The sequence below is a fragment of the Electrona antarctica genome, assembly GCF_951216825.1.
Source record: "Electrona antarctica genome assembly, chromosome: 9".
NCBI lineage: Eukaryota > Metazoa > Chordata > Actinopteri > Myctophiformes > Myctophidae > Electrona > Electrona antarctica.
The window spans coordinates 50,190,040-50,207,507 of NC_136790.1; positions in this window are offsets into that span (position 1 = coordinate 50,190,040).

Genomic DNA, 17,468 nt, shown 5'->3' on the forward strand with positions numbered 1-17,468 from the left:
TGAGGAGCCCCCACCAGGAGAACATTCTGTGAGGAGCCCCCACCGGGAGAACATTCTGTGAGGAGCCCCCACTAGGAGAAAATTCTGTGAGGAGCCCCCACTGGGAGAACATTCACCTTGTGAGGAGCCCCCACCGGGAGAACATTCACCTTGTGAGGAGCCCCCACCGGGAGAACATTCACCTTGTGAGGAGCCCCCACCGGGAGAACATTCACCTTGTGAGGAGCCCCCACTGGGAGAACATTCTGTGAGGAGCCTCCACCAGGAGAACATTTCTGTGAGGAGCCCCCACCAGGAGAACATTCTGTGAGGAGCCTCCACCAGGAGAACATTTCTGTGAGGAGCCCCCACCGGGAGAACATTCACCTTGTGAGGAGCCCCCACCGGGAGAACATTCACCTTGTGAGGAGCCCCCACCGGGAGAACATTCTGTGAGGAGCCCCCACCAGGAGAACATTCTGTGAGGAGCCCCCACCAGGAGAACATTCTGTGAGGAGCCCCCACTAGGAGAACATTCTGTGAGGAGCCCCCACCGGGAGAACATAGGGCCTTCATAGCTCCTACAAACCCTCCCGCGCACTCAGATCAGCCAACGCAGGAAAGCTGGAAGTACCCTCACTAAAAACGCCGGAACAACGCTCCACACGTCCCAAACTCTTCTCCCTTCTGGCCCCAAAACTGTGGAATGCACTTCCCGTTGCAATCAGAACTGCAGCATCACTCCCAATCTTCCGCCGTAGTCTGAAAACCCACCTTTTCAGACTCCATCATGGCCCATAGCACTGACCCTACCCACTTAGATAGCACTTTTTAGACTTTGATAGCATTTGAAACAGACTTATAGCATGTCATGTATTGTAGACAGCACAATAATTGCATTGTATGTAGTCATAGCACTTCATAGGACATATGTATAGTATAGCATATATGTATAGTTTATATGTATAGTATCATTATATAGATATGTTCTAGTTACGTTCTTAGCTTACGCACGTTTCATGATAAATGCATTTTATATATGTGATGTATTCCCATGCTTTTTTGTTCTTGCTTAATGTAAGTCGCTCTGGATTAAGAGCGTCTGCTAAATGCCTAAATTGTAAATTGTTCCTACTACTCCTCCCGCCCAACACTGTGCCGTCCCAGTATCACCAAGGACCCCCATAACTCCCAGAGTGTACAAATGGAACCAAAACACTCAGTTACAGACCTGTAGGGGTCCATTTGGACACTGACAAACAGACTCTAACAGACAGACAGACAGACAGACATACACCTGTCGCTGGTTCCAGGGTGTCTGGTGTCGTTCTGCTGTTGATCACACAGCACATTGACCTTTGACCTTTACATAAAGCCTTTACCCTACTTCTGTCCACGTGTGTGTGTGAGCATATATGAGAGAGAGCGAGAGAGAGACTACACTGAACTATAGGCCTCACTGTCATGACATTTAACATGAACATGAATTGTCACACAAATAATTGTGATTAACTTTTTGAATTGTGCTTTTGGTATTTGTAAATACAAATAGCATTTCGGTTTTGGCTTTTAGGCTTCTTAAAGACTGACCAGATATGACAAATAACTTATACAAAGAAATGACTGGCATATTGTATAACTTTACACTTTCAAAATAGTAATACAAATAAAGGAAATCGTCAATCTACAAGCTCTTCTGATTGGATTTGTGTAACCCACCTGAACATTATTTTAATTTCGGTTTACTAAGGAGCTGGAGAGACAGAATGGAGTAAAAACAAAACACTAAATCTGAGTGTGTACATGGTGTATTTGGTTGCATTTGTACCATCTCAGTTACAACTGGACACATTACTTCATACTAAACGATGTAGTCGATGATATATGAATGTACTGTTGATTCGTTGATAATGATATGCAAGACGTTTTAAAGAACAGTCACGATTAATCAACGCATCTCGATTAATCAACCAACATACCCATCCATCTTCGACCGCTTATAAAGAATCGGGTCGCGGGGGTAACAGTTCCAGCTGAGATTTTCCAGACTTCCCTTTCCCGAAGCAAACATTAGCAACTTCCTCCTGGAGGATCCCGAGGCGTTCGACAGGCCAGTGTGGAGATATAATCCCCCGCAATCTGGTCCTTGGTCTGCCATGTGGTCTCTTCCCAGTGGGACGTGCATCGAAGACCTCCTTAGGGAGACGCTCGGGAGGCATATCCGTACTAGATGCCTGAACCACCTACGCTGGCTCCTTTCCAAGTCGAGGAGCGGCGGTTCTACTCGTGAGTCTCTCACGGATGACTGTACTTCTCACCTTATCTCTAAGTCATTTCGGCCGCTTGTTGTATCTTACTCTTTCGGTCATGACTCACCATTCATGATCATAGTAGAGACTAGGGAGGAACGAAGATAGATTGCTCGGTATAACGAGAGCTTTGCCTTCTGACTCAGCTCTCTTTTCGTCACAACAGTGCGGTATACTGTAGCTCAGGGGTGGGCAACTTTGACGATGGAGAGGGCCACTATATTTCCACACTCACTCCCTAGGGCCATATATTACTGTCGTAGCAAAAATAGCCGATCTACAAGCTCAAAATGCGTCGCAAATTGAAATCTTGCATTATTTTTTGCTATTTTTGAATTGGAATCCTGAAAATTAACATTTTTATGTAATTTCAAATGCCTTTAATTATACGTGTGTTGAGCATTGAGCTACTCATTTAGACTGCAGTAATTAAAGCGGGTCATGTTTGCATGTTGTGGAATTGTAAACAGCTGAAACCAATATTATATCAGTATTCTGACATTAACCTGAGGGCCGCATTAAGTGAAGGTGGGGGCCGCATGTGGCCCCCGGGCCGCCAGTTGCCCACCCCTGCTGTAGCTCCTGCTGCTTCTATTCTCTGGCTGATCTCGTGCTCCGTCCTCCTCACTCGTGAACAAGAAAGCGAGATACTGAAACTTGTTCACCTGTGGCAAAGTCTTGTTCCTACAGGGGTGTATTGGGGGGGGGGGGGGGTATGGGGGAGCGGAATACCCCACTTCTCTCAAGCCGAAAAATATTTTGGGGCAAAAAGATGTTTTTTGACTTGTCAACAACCCACACCTGCATGTTTTATAGTGAGTGTCCACACACGTGCGCACACTTTCCTTATGGGGCGTCAGCCGCCCCCCCTCTTCTAAAAGTAGCACAACAACACTGGTTCTCTACCCGGAGTGCACAATCCATCGATTTCCTGCTGAGAACCATGTCCTCAGATCAAGATAAAGTCGGTTAATGGTTGTACATTTCGGGTCCGATAATGTCTCTGTTTAATTGCCCAGTCCTAGTAGGTACAGATGTTTTTGCCAGTAAGGCTTGTCGTCTCTTGACCACAATGTAAAATGCAAAAATGTAAATTAGATAGCATGTGATTTAAACAGATGCTAGGTTTCAATGTACAGATTACTAATGTTTGATTGTAATCGTGTTTGAAAAGTCGTGCAAATGTGGCGCAAATCTTTGAATATATATTCTTTCAGAGCTGAGGTTTTCAAATCTTTGTCCCTGGAACAACGTATTCCCAGATGGTGGTCCGCAGCCAAATACAGATAATTCTGGGGGTCCTTGACATGAACAAGGTTGAGCACCACTAATATCGAAACATACTTTCAGAAAACTGTCTAGAAGACATTTTGTAATATCGGCCTCAGGTCTAAATGGGTTAGAGTTAGTAGACTGATGCTATGTCTTGGTTTACTGGTGATCCTAGTTAAAGGGGAATTTCTCCCTAACCCTTTTTTTACAAAAGGTAAGTTGATAATTATGTATATTGACCAAAAAAATATATTAAAAAATAAATAAAGATATAGGGGAGCTGAAGCTGGAGCTGCTCCTGGAGGGGTCTAACGTCAGCTCACGTAGACCAGGAAGAGTGCAGTGTCAACAATGCATGGAGTGTTGCTGTCACATCATCTAGCAGATGTGAACAAAAAACAATTGCGCGATTGAAATAGGAGTTCTAGCGTTAGACCCCCTCCAGAAGCAGCTAAAGGACCAGCTCCAGCTTCAGCTCCCCTATATCTTTATTTCTTTTATTTTATTTATTTTTTGGTCAATATACATAATTATCAACTTACTTTTGTAAAAAAAGGGTTAGGGAGAAATTCCCCTTTAACTGAGGCACTACACCAGGGGTGAAATGACCAGCTAACAAGATCTACCGACAAAAATAGTATTATTTCATTGCTGAAAATACAACAATTGTGTAAAATACGGAAAGAACTGTGGAAATGTCTGTAGTGACTAAACTGTGTCTCTGCATTTGAAGGTACCGTTTACCTTGCTTATTATTGTAAGTAAGAGCGTCTGATAAATGCCTACATGGTAAATTGTGCAGAGAGCTCATCCTGTCCACAGTGTGTATCGGTTTTGGAGCTTGTTGTGCGATCGCTATTTTCGGGTCCGAGTCCAGCTGTGAAGGAAAAGCATTTGCTGACTCTGCTGCACACTGACAGACAGCCAAGCAACAATGGGCAGTTCACAGAGGACACTAATACAGTCGCTGGTGGTCAACTACATCAGGGGTTTTCTCAAACTCAATGTACAACGATAGACCTTTATCAGACACGCTTATCCAGGGTGACTTACAATAAGCAAGGTAAACACAGAGAGAGAGAGAGAGGCAGTGTAGTGCCATCACAGGTAAACCAAGAATCTACCATCAGTCTAACCAATATACTATCAAAAAATTATCTTGTACATTGAAACCATAGGATACCACGTACGTAAGCAATGATTCTTCCAGGAAATAAAACGTCTGGGTTTCCGAGGCTAGAATCAGTCTAAACAACTTTAACTAACTTTGTGTAGAGTGAAATTAGAGCGTACCAAATGTGTTCTTTGCAGGTCCGTTTTATCAAGTACACACAGGGTTTATTAATTGCTACTAGTGAATTTGCAGCTCCACAAAAGCGAATTCATGTACGACGGTTTTCCGTTTCTGTTCTAAAGAGTTCCACAAAAATGCACAACATTTCAAGTTTGAGTTGCGAGCTTGTATCGGGGGGAGGGAATTGGTCAGTGGTGGTGGTGGTAGTAGGGGGCTGGTGTCCTGTTGAAAACATACCCTCTCTGCATCAATTAAATAAAAAGAAAGGTACGGTCATCTACGTCCTTTTCGACCGGCCGGCAGCTTTGTCGCACCGGGAGGCAAACTGCAGCCGTGGAATATATTGGGAGGCACTGAGGGCCAAGTCAGGTGGACCAGCTTATGAACAAACACTAGTCCTGAACGACTGCGACCTTTCTTAAATACTAGTCTGCCCAGGGAAACTTTAAATACATATCACACATTGGTTTTCTGCTGTGTTGCTTGTAGTGTGTTTTAACAGCGGGCGAGCATTGGGTGACACATCGCCTAATCGCCCGCTATCGGGTGAAAAGATGAATTATTTGTATCTTTTCAGGCGGCGTTCCTCCGCCCACTTTTCGACTATCGGCTGTTCGGCCTGCTATCTGCGGTATCGGCCTGCTATCGGCCTGCTATCGGCGGTAGTCGCCGGGTCCGATAATAAATAATGCACTTCCGGGAAAATTCGTCTGGCTGTCGCCTGCTGTTGAAACTCACTGGCATCTAAAGAGCTGACTGACCAAATCTCACGATACTGCCACGAAGGGCCAGAGACGATACATATATATTGAGTGTGCACTGTGCACATCGAAAAACCAAGTTATTAGAAAACAACCTGTGATATGTCTTCTTTTATGTTCAGTGAAGTGATTAACTGACAAAAGGTCAGAAAAGGTTTGTTCAGAATCAGAAGCTGGTTTCGGCCAGCTCTCATTGACTCAAATGTATTTCACAGAACATCCGGTTCCTGTTTGGCCTCCCAACATGGCGGCTCGGCCTGGCTTCCCGTGGGACGTCCCCCCAACATGGCTGACCTGTGGGACGTCCCCCCAAACATGGCTGACCCGTGGGACGTCCCCGCAAACATGGCTGACCCGTGGGACGTCCCCCCAAACATGGCTGACCCGTGGGACGTCCCCCCAAACATGGCTGACCCGTGGGACGTCCTACCAACATGGCTGACCCGGCCTGGCTGACCTGTGGGACGTCCCCCCAACATGGCTGACCCGTGGGACGTCCTACCAACATGGCTGACCCGTGGGACGTCCTACCAACATGGCTGACCCGTGGGACGTCCTACCAACATGGCTGACCCGTGGGACGTCCTACCAACATGGCTGACCCGTGGGACGTCCCCCCAACATGGCTGACCCGTGAGACGTCCTACCAACATGACTGACCCGTGGGACGTCCCCCCAAACATGGCTGACCCGTGGGACGTCCCCCAACATGGCTGACCCGTGGGACGTCCCCCCAAACATGGCTGACCCGTGGGACGTCCTACCAACATGGCTGACCCGTGGGACGTCCTACCAACATGACTGACCCGTGGGACGTCCCCCCAAACATGGCTGACCCGTGGGACGTCCCCCAACATGGCTGACCCGTGGGACGTCCCCCCAAACATGGCTGACCCGTGGGACGTCCTACCAACATGGCTGACCCGTGGGACGTCCTACCAACATGGCTGACCCGGCCTGGCTGACCTGTGGGACGTCCGTACCCTCTTCTGTCTGCGTGTTGGGGATGCTGTTTGTCCACTGACAATGCAGGTCAAAGGTCAATGCCCCGCCGTAGCGCGCACGCACACACACACACCCCTGATTGGACTTTGAAGGGAGCAGAGGTAAGAGCACAGTTCCATCACACACACACACACACACACACACACACACACTAGAAGCACACAGTTCATCACATGAACACACACACAGGAACACGGTTAAGTGCGTGCACGCACACACACACACACACACACACACACACACACACACACACACACACACACACACACACACACACACACACACACACACACACACACACACACACACACACACACACACACACACACACACACACACAGGAACACAGTTAAAGGGGCATTCCACTCATTTTCAACATTTTACTATGTCATTAATGTACCTTAGAGCTGTTGTGTGGAAATAATACAAAACGTTCCCCTATTCTGTGTTTCCTAGAACTAGAGGTCTGAAAAAAAATCATTAACATGGTGAAACACATCTTGATGACATCATCAAGATGTGTTTCACCATGTTAATGATTTTTTTCATGATTACAGTTCTAGGAAACACAAAATGGGGGGACTTTTTTATTATTTCCACACAACAGGTCTAAGGTATATTAATGACATAATAAAATGTTGAAAATGGGTGGTTTTCCCCTTTAAGTGCGTGCACGCACACACACGGTAGGAGCACCCAGTTCATCTGGTCTGAGAGAGACACTGAACCACAGGCCTGTTTGTTTAACACACACACACACACACACACACACACACACACACACACACACACACACACACACACACACACACACACACACACACACACACACACACACACACACACACACACACACACACACACACAGGGGGGGCAGAGTTCAATAACAAATATAAGTTTGGAATACTTTGCACATGTGCCTCTCTTCCTCCTCAGTGGATCAGTGACTCTCACACTGTTGCATTTCAAGGACCTCCAGTTTGACGTGCGTGAAGGACCCCTAAAAGGACCTCCAGTTTGACATGCGTGAAGGACCCCTAAAAGGACCTTCAGTTTGACATGCGTGAAGGACCCCTAAAAGGACCTTCAGTTTGACGTGCGTGAAGGACCCCTAAAAGGACCTCCAGTTTGACGTGCGTGAAGGACCCCTAAAAGGACCTTCAGTTTGACGTGCGTGAAGGACCCCTAAAAGGACCTCCAGTTTGACATGCGTGAAGGACCCCTAAAAGGACCTCCAGTTTGACATGTGTGAAGGACCCCTAAAAGGACCTTCAGTTTGACATGCGTGAAGGACCCCTAAAAGGACCTTCAGTTTGACGTGCGTGAAGGACCCCTAAAAGGACCTCCAGTTTGACGTGCGTGAAGGACCCCTAAAAGGACCTTCAGTTTGACGTGCGTGAAGGACCCCTAAAAGGACCTCCAGTTTGACGTGCGTGAAGGACCCCTAAAAGGACCTTCAGTTTGACGTGCGTGAAGGACCCCTAAAAGGACCTCCAGTTTGACGTGCGTGAAGGACCCCTAAAAGGACCTTCAGTTTGACGTGCGTGAAGGACCCCTAAAAGGACCTCCAGTTTGACGTGCGTGAAGGACCCCTAAAAGGACCTCCAGTTTGACATGCGTGAAAGACCCCTAAAAGGACCTCCAGTTTGACATGCGTGAAGGACCCCTAAAAGGACCTCCAGTTTGACATGCGTGAAGGACCCCTAAAAGGACCTCCAGTTTGACATGCGTGAAAGACCCCTACATGAATGTGTATTTGGCTGCCGACGCCCATCTGAAAATATGTTGTGGTCCCCAGGAATCAATCCCCCATTCAAGATGGAAAGAAAGAAAGAAAGAAAGAAAGAAAGAAAGAAAGAAAGAAAGTCCCTCCCTTTCTTTATGATCAGTACTTTATTTGGATTTTTTACAAATACAGAAAACAGAAACAGAAAAAACTAGAAAAAGTGCCCTTCTGGGCACAGGTCTCCACCAGGAGGATAGGAGTGTGTGTGATGTTTGGCAAAATGTTTAGGAGTAATATAATCATGTTTTGTGTGTGTGTGTGTGTGTGTGTGTGTGTGTGTGTGTGTGTGTGTGTGTGTGTGTGTGTGTGTGTGTGTGTGTGTGTGTGTGAGACACAGCTTGGCCTGTTGTAGCGCCACCATGAGGCTGATTTGAAAACTGTCAAGTGGCATTTTTTCCTCAGCCTAGTGGGAATATGCATGCACAGTTTCACCGAAATCGGACGCTGCGTTGAGTAGTTGTGGCGATTTGTACAAAACGGGTACCAAGCGGGCTACTCCTGAAAAGTTTAGAAGCCAATCGTAGGCAATGAAGGTGGATTACATGACTATGGAGAGCATGTGTACCGATTTGCGTGCAATTTGGATAACATCTGAAGGAGTAATATTAGAAAATGTGTTTTACATATGTCGGCCTCCTGGTGGCGCTATAAAGAGCAGATGTGAAAAATTCCAGGCAAAGGTTTTTCCTTGGCCTCTAGGGAGTTGGCCTACAAAGTTATCCACAGATCCGTGCAGTTAGAGGTAAAAACACTTTTCGGCCAGTTATAGCGCCACCATGAGGCTGAGTTGGAAATGTTCACGTGGCATTTCTTCCTCGGCCGAGTGGGAATGTGCGTGCGCAATTTCACGGAAATCACACGATGTGTTCATGATTTGCAGCATTTTGTTTGAAACTGAACACTCCTGCGAACTTTGGAAGCCAATCTTAGCCAATCAGGATGGAGTCTGGGAAATCTGAAAGACCCGTTTGGTTGAATGGCTCTAGAGAGACTGTGTACCAATTTGCGTGATGTTTGGACAAAATCTGTAGGTGTACTGTCCAAAAACTTGTTTTGCACAAAGCGGCCTCCTGGTGGCGCTATAACAGGCCGTTCTGGAAATTTTGGGGCAGAGGTTCATCGTTGGCATCCAGGGAGTGTGTGTGCAAAATGTGGCATCGACCGGGTGAACAGTGGCGGAGATTAGCTGTTCACAGACGGACACACGGACGGACACACGGACGGACACACGGACGGACACACGGACGGACGGAGTGCAAAACATACTCTCTCCCCATGCCTTCGGCCTGGTGGAGACAACAAACACAAGCAACAACAACAGCAACAACAGAATACGTATGCATGGACATTATGTATGAACAATTGAACACAGAAACATAATATAAAACAAGGATAGACAAGATAAACAAATAAATCAAATTAAAAGTTTAAATTAGTTTACACGACCAAACACGCAGCATCATCAACCGTATCATATGTATACTAATACAGTAAACAATCAAAGGGGCATTGCCTGACCATGGATAAGTCCCTCCATTTCTTGTGACAGAGCTCTCAATGGAGAGATTGATTGATTGATTGCTAAATGCTCCAGTGAAACAAAGCAGTAAAGAAAGAAAAGTGAGTAAAACAAAACAGCCTCAGTGGAAAGAAAGTTCTACACAGATGGCAGCTACAGCGGGGGTCCCTGCTTCATCTCTCTCTCAGCTACAGCGGGGGTCCCTGCTTCATCTCTCTCTCAGCTATAGCGGGGGTCCCTGCTTCATCTCTCTCTCGGCTATAGCGGGGGTCCCTGCTTCATCTCTCTCTCAGCTACAGCGGGGGTCCCTGCTTCATCTCTCTCTCAGCTATAGAGGGGGTCCCTGCTTCATCTCTCTCTCAGCTATAGCGGGGGTCCCTGCTTCATCTCTCTCTCAGCTATAGAGGGGGTCCCTGCTTCATCTCTCTCTCAGCTATAGAGGGGGTCCCTGCTTCATCTCTCTCTCTCAGCTATAGAGGGGGTCCCTGCTTCATCTCTCTCTCAGCTATAGAGGGGGTCCCTGCTTCATCTCTCTCTCAGCTATAGAGGGGGTCCCTGCTTCATCTCTCTCTCAGCTACAGCGGGGGTCCCTGCTTCATCTCTCTCTCAGCTATAGAGGGGGTCCCTGCTTCATCTCTCTCTCAGCTATAGAGGGGGTCCCTGCTTCATCTCTCTCTCAGCTATAGAGGGGGTCCCTGCTTCATCTCTCTCTCAGCTATAGAGGGGGTCCCTGCTTCATCTCTCTCTCAGCTATAGAGGGGGTCCCTGCTTCATCTCTCTCTCAGCTATAGCGGGGGTCCCTGCTTCATCTCTCTCTCAGCTACAGCGGGGGTCCCTGCTTCATCTCTCTCTCAGCTATAGAGGGGGTCCCTGCTTCATCTCTCTCTCAGCTACAGCGGGGGTCCCTGCTTCATCTCTCTCTCAGCTACAGCGGGGGTCCCTGCTTCATCTCTCTCTCAGCTATAGAGGGGGTCCCTGCTTCATCTCTCTCTCAGCTACAGCGGGGGTCCCTGCTTCATCTCTCTCTCAGCTATAGAGGGGGTCCCTGCTTCATCTCTCTCTCAGCTATAGAGGGGGTCCCTGCTTCATCTCTCTCTCAGCTACAGAGGGGGTCCCTGCTTCATCTCTCTCTCTCAGGCCCCTTTTCCACCGGTCGGTTCCCAATGGGAACCGGTTCAGTTCTTTTTGGTTTTTAGTCCATGAGCCAGAGCTCCAACATTGGAACGTTAATTATGAATTGAGTGGGCAAAACCATACCTATACCATACCTTTTTAAATATGCAAATGAGGTGTTATGTAGGAAAATATGCAAAATAATCGAAAATATGAAAAAGCTACTACTGTGGAAGGGTATTAATCATGTATTAATTTACTTGTATTGATCCCATAATCGGAGCGGCAGGGGCGGTATTGCAGTCGCTGTACCGCACTGTTGACTGAAAGAATAAGGTCGCGAATACAAGCGGCCGAAATGAGTTTTCTTAGACGGGTGGCTGGCATCTCCCTTAGAGATAGGGTGAGAGGTTCAGTCACACGAGAGAGACTCAGAGTAGAACGGCTGCTCCTTATTCGCCTGGAAAGGAGCCAGCTTAGGTGGTCGAATCGGGCATCTGGTTTAGGATGCCTCTCGGGCGTCTCCCTAGGGAGGTCCTCAAGGCAGCTCTGGCTCATGGACTAAGAACCAAAAATAACTGAACCGGTTCCCATTGGGAACCAACCGGTGGAAAAGGGGTCTGAGATAAGGTGGAAAAGGGGTCTGAGATAAGGGGGGTCTGAGATAAGGCTCCGTTGCCTGAAAAACATTGTAGATTTACAGTAACCCATTAACCCATTTAGACCTGACACCAGATTGTACAAAATGTCTTCTAACTAATATGGCAGTTTTCAGAAAAACCTGTTTCTATGTCAGTGGTGCTAAATAATATGACAGTTTTCAGAAAAACCTGTTTCTATGTCAGTGTTGCTAAACCCTTTTCATGTCAACAAGGACCCCCATGATTATCTGTCATTTGCCGCCGACCCCCATCTGAAAACATGTTGTTCCAGGGCAGGGACCCCCCATTCTGTGTTTCCTAGAACTGGAGGTCTGAAAAAAATCATTAACATGGTGAATCACATCTTGATGATGTCAACAAGATGTGATTCACCATGTTAAGGATTCTTTTTTAACATGGTGGTTTTTGACAAAACATTTGACAAAACATGTTTTTTGATACTTTTGAGATACGAGGTTTCTTGGAACAGCATGTGAAGAAGTAAGTGCATAATGTTTTTTCCAAAAACAAACAACAAACAAACAACAGCTCGATATGGACAGAGGAGGCGTTACTCTGCGTTCTCTGTCCACAGAAGCTTGCGCAGACAAACAAACAAACAAAACTACCAGGTTTTCATTGGCTCCGGTTCATCAAGGTCACCACATTCAACAGGTCACAACATTCTGCCCCCCCCCCCCCCCCCCCCCCCCCCCTTACTTGTTTTTAGTCGGTGGTTCTGGACAGTGTCAAATGTAAATTAAAGTCATACTGGAGTCTTCTGGACCCACAATATGGGTCAGCTTGGGATCCGGAAACGGAGAAACCGTTTTCACAAGCGGTTGTATTTATCCCACTGTCAGAGCTGGTATGTGGACTTCACGTTAGTGTTGATTTCGTCGACTAACACTATCGCAAAATAATCAGACCTGTCTGAAGTGAGTGGTGCTGTACTGTACTGTACTGTACTGTACTGTACTGTACTGTACTGTACTGTACTGTACTGTACTGTACTGTACTGTACTGTACTGTACTGTACTGTACAAGCCCTCCTCCCTGGCCTGTGTGTGTCTGTGTCTGTGTGTTAGGCTGTGCAACAGTGAATCAGTGACACTTGGTGGTGAACAAACGTTATAACGCTATTTTCGTGATCGGACAGACCCAGCCACCCATCCAGGGACAGACCCAGCCACTCAGGGACCCAGGGATAGACCCAGCCACCCAGGGACAGACCCAGCCACCCAGCCAGGGACAGACCCAGCCACCCAGGGACCCAGGGACAGACCCAGCCACCCAGCCAGGGACAGACCCAGCCACCCAGGGACCCAGGGATAGACCCAGCCACCCAGGGACAGACCCAGCCACCCAGCCAGGGATAGACCCAGCCACCCAGGGACAGACCCAGCCACCCAGCCAGGGATAGACCCAGCCACCCAGGGACAGACCCAGCCACCCAGCCAGGGATAGACCCAGCCACCCAGGGACAGACCCAGCCACCCAGCCAGGGACAGACCCAGCCACCCAGCCAGGGATAGACCCAGCCACCCAGGGACAGACCCAGCCACCCAGCCAGGGATAGACCCAGCCACCCAGGGACAGACCCAGCCACCCAGCCAGGGACAGACCCAGCCACCCAGCCAGGGACAGACCCAGCCACCCAGGGACCCAGGGACAGACCCAGCCACCCAGCAAAGGACAGACCCAGCCACTCAGGGACCCAGTGACAGACCCAGCCACCCAGCCAGGGACAGACCCAGCCACTCAGGGACCCAGTGACAGACCCAGCCACCCAGCCAGGGACAGACCCAGCCACCCAGCCAGGGACAGACCCAGCCACCCAGGGACCCAGGGACAGACCCAGCCACCCAGGGACCCAGGGACAGACCCAGCCACCCAGGGACAGACCCAGCCACTCAGGGACCCAGGGACAGACCCAGCCACTCAGGGACCCAGGGACAGACCCAGCCACCCAGGGACCCAGGGACAGACCCAGCCACCCAGGGACCCAGGGACAGACCCAGCCACCCAGGGACCCAGGGACAGACCCAGCCACCCAGGGACCCAGGGACAGACCCAGCCACTCAGGGACCCAGGGACAGACCCAACCACTCAGGGACCCAGGGACAGACCCAGCCACTCAGGGTCCGAGTCCGACCCATGCAGCCACCCAGGGACCCAGGGACAGACCCAGAGACCCAGGGACCCAGGGACAGACCCAGCCACCCAGGGACAGACCCAGCCACTCAGGGACCCAGGGACAGACCCAGCCACTCAGGGTCCGAGTCCGACCCATGCAGCCACCCAGGGACCCAGGGACAGACCCAGAGACCCAGGGACCCAGGGACAGACCCAGCGACCCAGGGTCCGACCCAGCCACCCAGGAACCCAGGGACAGACCCAGAGACCCAAGGACCCAGGGACAGACCCAGAGACCTAGGGACAGACCCAGAGACCCAGGGACAGTCCCAGAGACCCAGGGAGTCATAGCTTTTCACTTTGAGCACCTGCCCCTCTAAATGTCTGTGCACGCCACTGTCTGCAGCTAAACCTATTTAGAGACATTATGACTTGAGTGGGCTGTTTTTATGCTCTATTCAGTGACTGACCGGTCCTACTGACCCCCTCCGATGCTTGACCTTTCATTGTGTCACCTGAACAACCAGCACAATTTGTTTCCTCTACAACTGCCTCGCTAATCACTATAGTTCACACTGTCCTTCCTGTGTCTGACATCACTTCCTGTGCTGTAAGTACTTGTGGCTGAAGCGAGCCAGACACATAGCAGTGGTTCCCAAACTTTTTTCATGTCAAGGACCCCCAAATTAACACTAATTAGCCGCCGGACGACCCATTTGAAGAGATATGCCAGGGACCCCCATAAGAGAAGATGTGTACGGCTCTAGCAGTGATTCTCAACCCGTTTAATTTCAAGGACCCCCAGTTTTGCATGTATTTAGGCTACGGACCCCTGGAACTCCCTCAAGGACCCCTGGGGGTCCCCGGACCCCGCTTTGGGAACCACTGACACATATAGGGAGCTTTAAAGGAGAAATCTCAAACAATTGATTTTGATTATTGAAGGTGGAAAAATTAAACAGTTATTTGTTTTGCTTAAAAACGATTTAATTTGTTGATACTGTATATAAAAAGGACACACACACACACACACACACACACACACACACACACACACACAGTAACAATAACAATTACACACTAATAAGGACACCGTCACATACTAATAAAACACTTCCTCTGACGTCATGATGGTTATCATTGATCAGCGTTGCCAAGCTGTTGGCACGCACGCACGCACGCACGCACGCACGCACGCACGCACGCACGCACGCGCGCGCGCACGCACGCACGCACGCACAGCATCGAAGCCAATTGAACCACTATAATCGTATGCTGCATTGGCTATTAACAGCAGATCTACAAGCTCGTACAGCTAACATTTGGAATATCTAGATTTTTGAAACATTTCAACTAGGCTAAACTAATCTTGTATGGCACAACACATTTTCAGATGGGGGGGTCCATGGACAAATTATACATATTAATGTGGGGGTCCTTTGCCTTCCTTGACATGAAAATGTTTAGAAAAACACTGCTTTAAACAACATTAGCAGTTGAGTTGTGCTTGAAATGTACTGTAATTCGACAAACCGTTAATAAATACTTCAATGAATCAATCAAAAGCAAACAATTCCAAATAAGAAACTACACTTTAGAAACATTAACAAGCCCCATAAATCACAACCATACCAATATTTGCAAGCAACTTCAACAGAACAACGCAGCCCAAAGTCGCTTACAATAAAGCAGACTTGGCGACAATGTCATCGATTATGATCTCTATTGATCGCATTGAAGACTCTGCAAAAGTTGCATGTGTGCCTGCCGAGTTTACATTTAGACTGTTACATTTCTCTGATCAAAAGAATACAGTAAAGACATTTGCCTGCACCTGCTTGGACTAAGGACACTGTTGGCACACATATTATAGCACATATTATACACATGTGACATCACATCATGCAACACTACAGAATTTGCATACATGTGAGAATTAAGGACCACATTGCAATGGAAATCATTTGCAAGTGTTTACAGCTGGTTAACTGCAGCACATTTCTAAAGTGACAATTTAAGGACGTTTAAGACATTTGTATTACCTCTAAAAGGATAATAACAACAACAACACCATTTGTGTCAACAGTAATCAATAAACTATGGGCCTCTATACCATATATATATATAAAGGCATTGGCCAAACTGTCAAATATTATCTAAGAAAGAAAGACAAGACAAGACAAGATTGTGGGAAAATAGCTGCTCTACAAGCTCACAGCATGTGAACATAATATCAGTTGTCTCCGGATGTACAAGCTCACAACCTGTGAGCTTGTAGATCGGTTATTTTCCACAATATTTAGATCTGTGGAACTGAGTCAAACTATATCAATCTAATGCCTCAACTCCTACAATTCCCAGTGCTTGTCAGGGCGGTGGGGGTCCCCAGTTCAAACGTGGTTACCGGTGGGGAGGACTCAGGGAGGGGGGGACTTTGAGAAGCACTGATTTATAAACAGACAGCTTTATTTTGACAGCTTTAGGGGCTAGGAAACGCTTAGCAGCGTAGCAGTTAGTGGCGAGGTTACACCGGAATTGGTACCCCTATAGAATTATGTGCGCCCAGCAGAGGTCACTGTTTTGCCTTTTTCCCTCCGGTATATTCAGTTCACTGTCGTCGAATGCATAAATCCATAGATGTATAATTGTAGGTAATAAATAGATCATAATATAAAACCTGATAATATAATATCCTGATATCATATCTATAAGGTATATTATTATCCAAGTACGATAATGTTTAAATATAATAATGTAACATGATAACTATTATAGTTATTTGATATAATAATATATATAATAGACATAATTCTATTATATACATACGTTCAGATCTCAAACTTTTGCATGTCAAGCCCTCCCTAGATTTGTGTTGTTAAAATGTTCCAACAATGTAAATTTGTATTTATTTATTCATCAAAACTAAATAGCAGATAGTTTATCTATGTTTTGTAATGTATGCAATGCATTTATTTATAGCAGCTTGTTGAGCAACAGGTGAGCTCTATTTTCAATCAGCTGGACCCCCCCCCCCCCCCCCCCCCCCCAAGGACCCCACATTGAGAACCACTGATGTGGGACCACCTGGAACCCCCCCAAGGACCCCACATTGAGAACCACTGATGTGGGACCACCTGGAACCCCCCCAAGGACCCCACATTGAGAACCACTGATGTGGGACCACCTGGAACCCCCCCAAGGACCCCACATTGAGAACCACTGATGTGAGACCACCTGGAACCCCCCCAAGGACCCCACATTGAGAACCACTGATGTGGGACCCCCTGGAACCCCCCCAAGGACCCCACATTGAGAACCACTGATGTGAGACCACCTGGAACCCCCCCAAGGACCCCACATTGAGAACCCCCTGGAACCCCCCCAAGGACCCCACAATGAGAACCACTGATGTGGAAAGCCTGTACTAGATCAACATTGACACTATTTCTCTACAGATGACTCTCGTAACAATATGTGATCAATATAAATTATAATTTATTATAACAAATAACCTGGAACCCAAAGCGTTTTCCCTCTCACCTCTGGGGTAAAACAGCGCCGCCTGCAGTCACATACTTCCACGGGTCACCAGTGCGGGCGCGACAGGTGGAAATCCTCGCCACAACAGTCAAACGTTGTTCTGCTGGATGTTA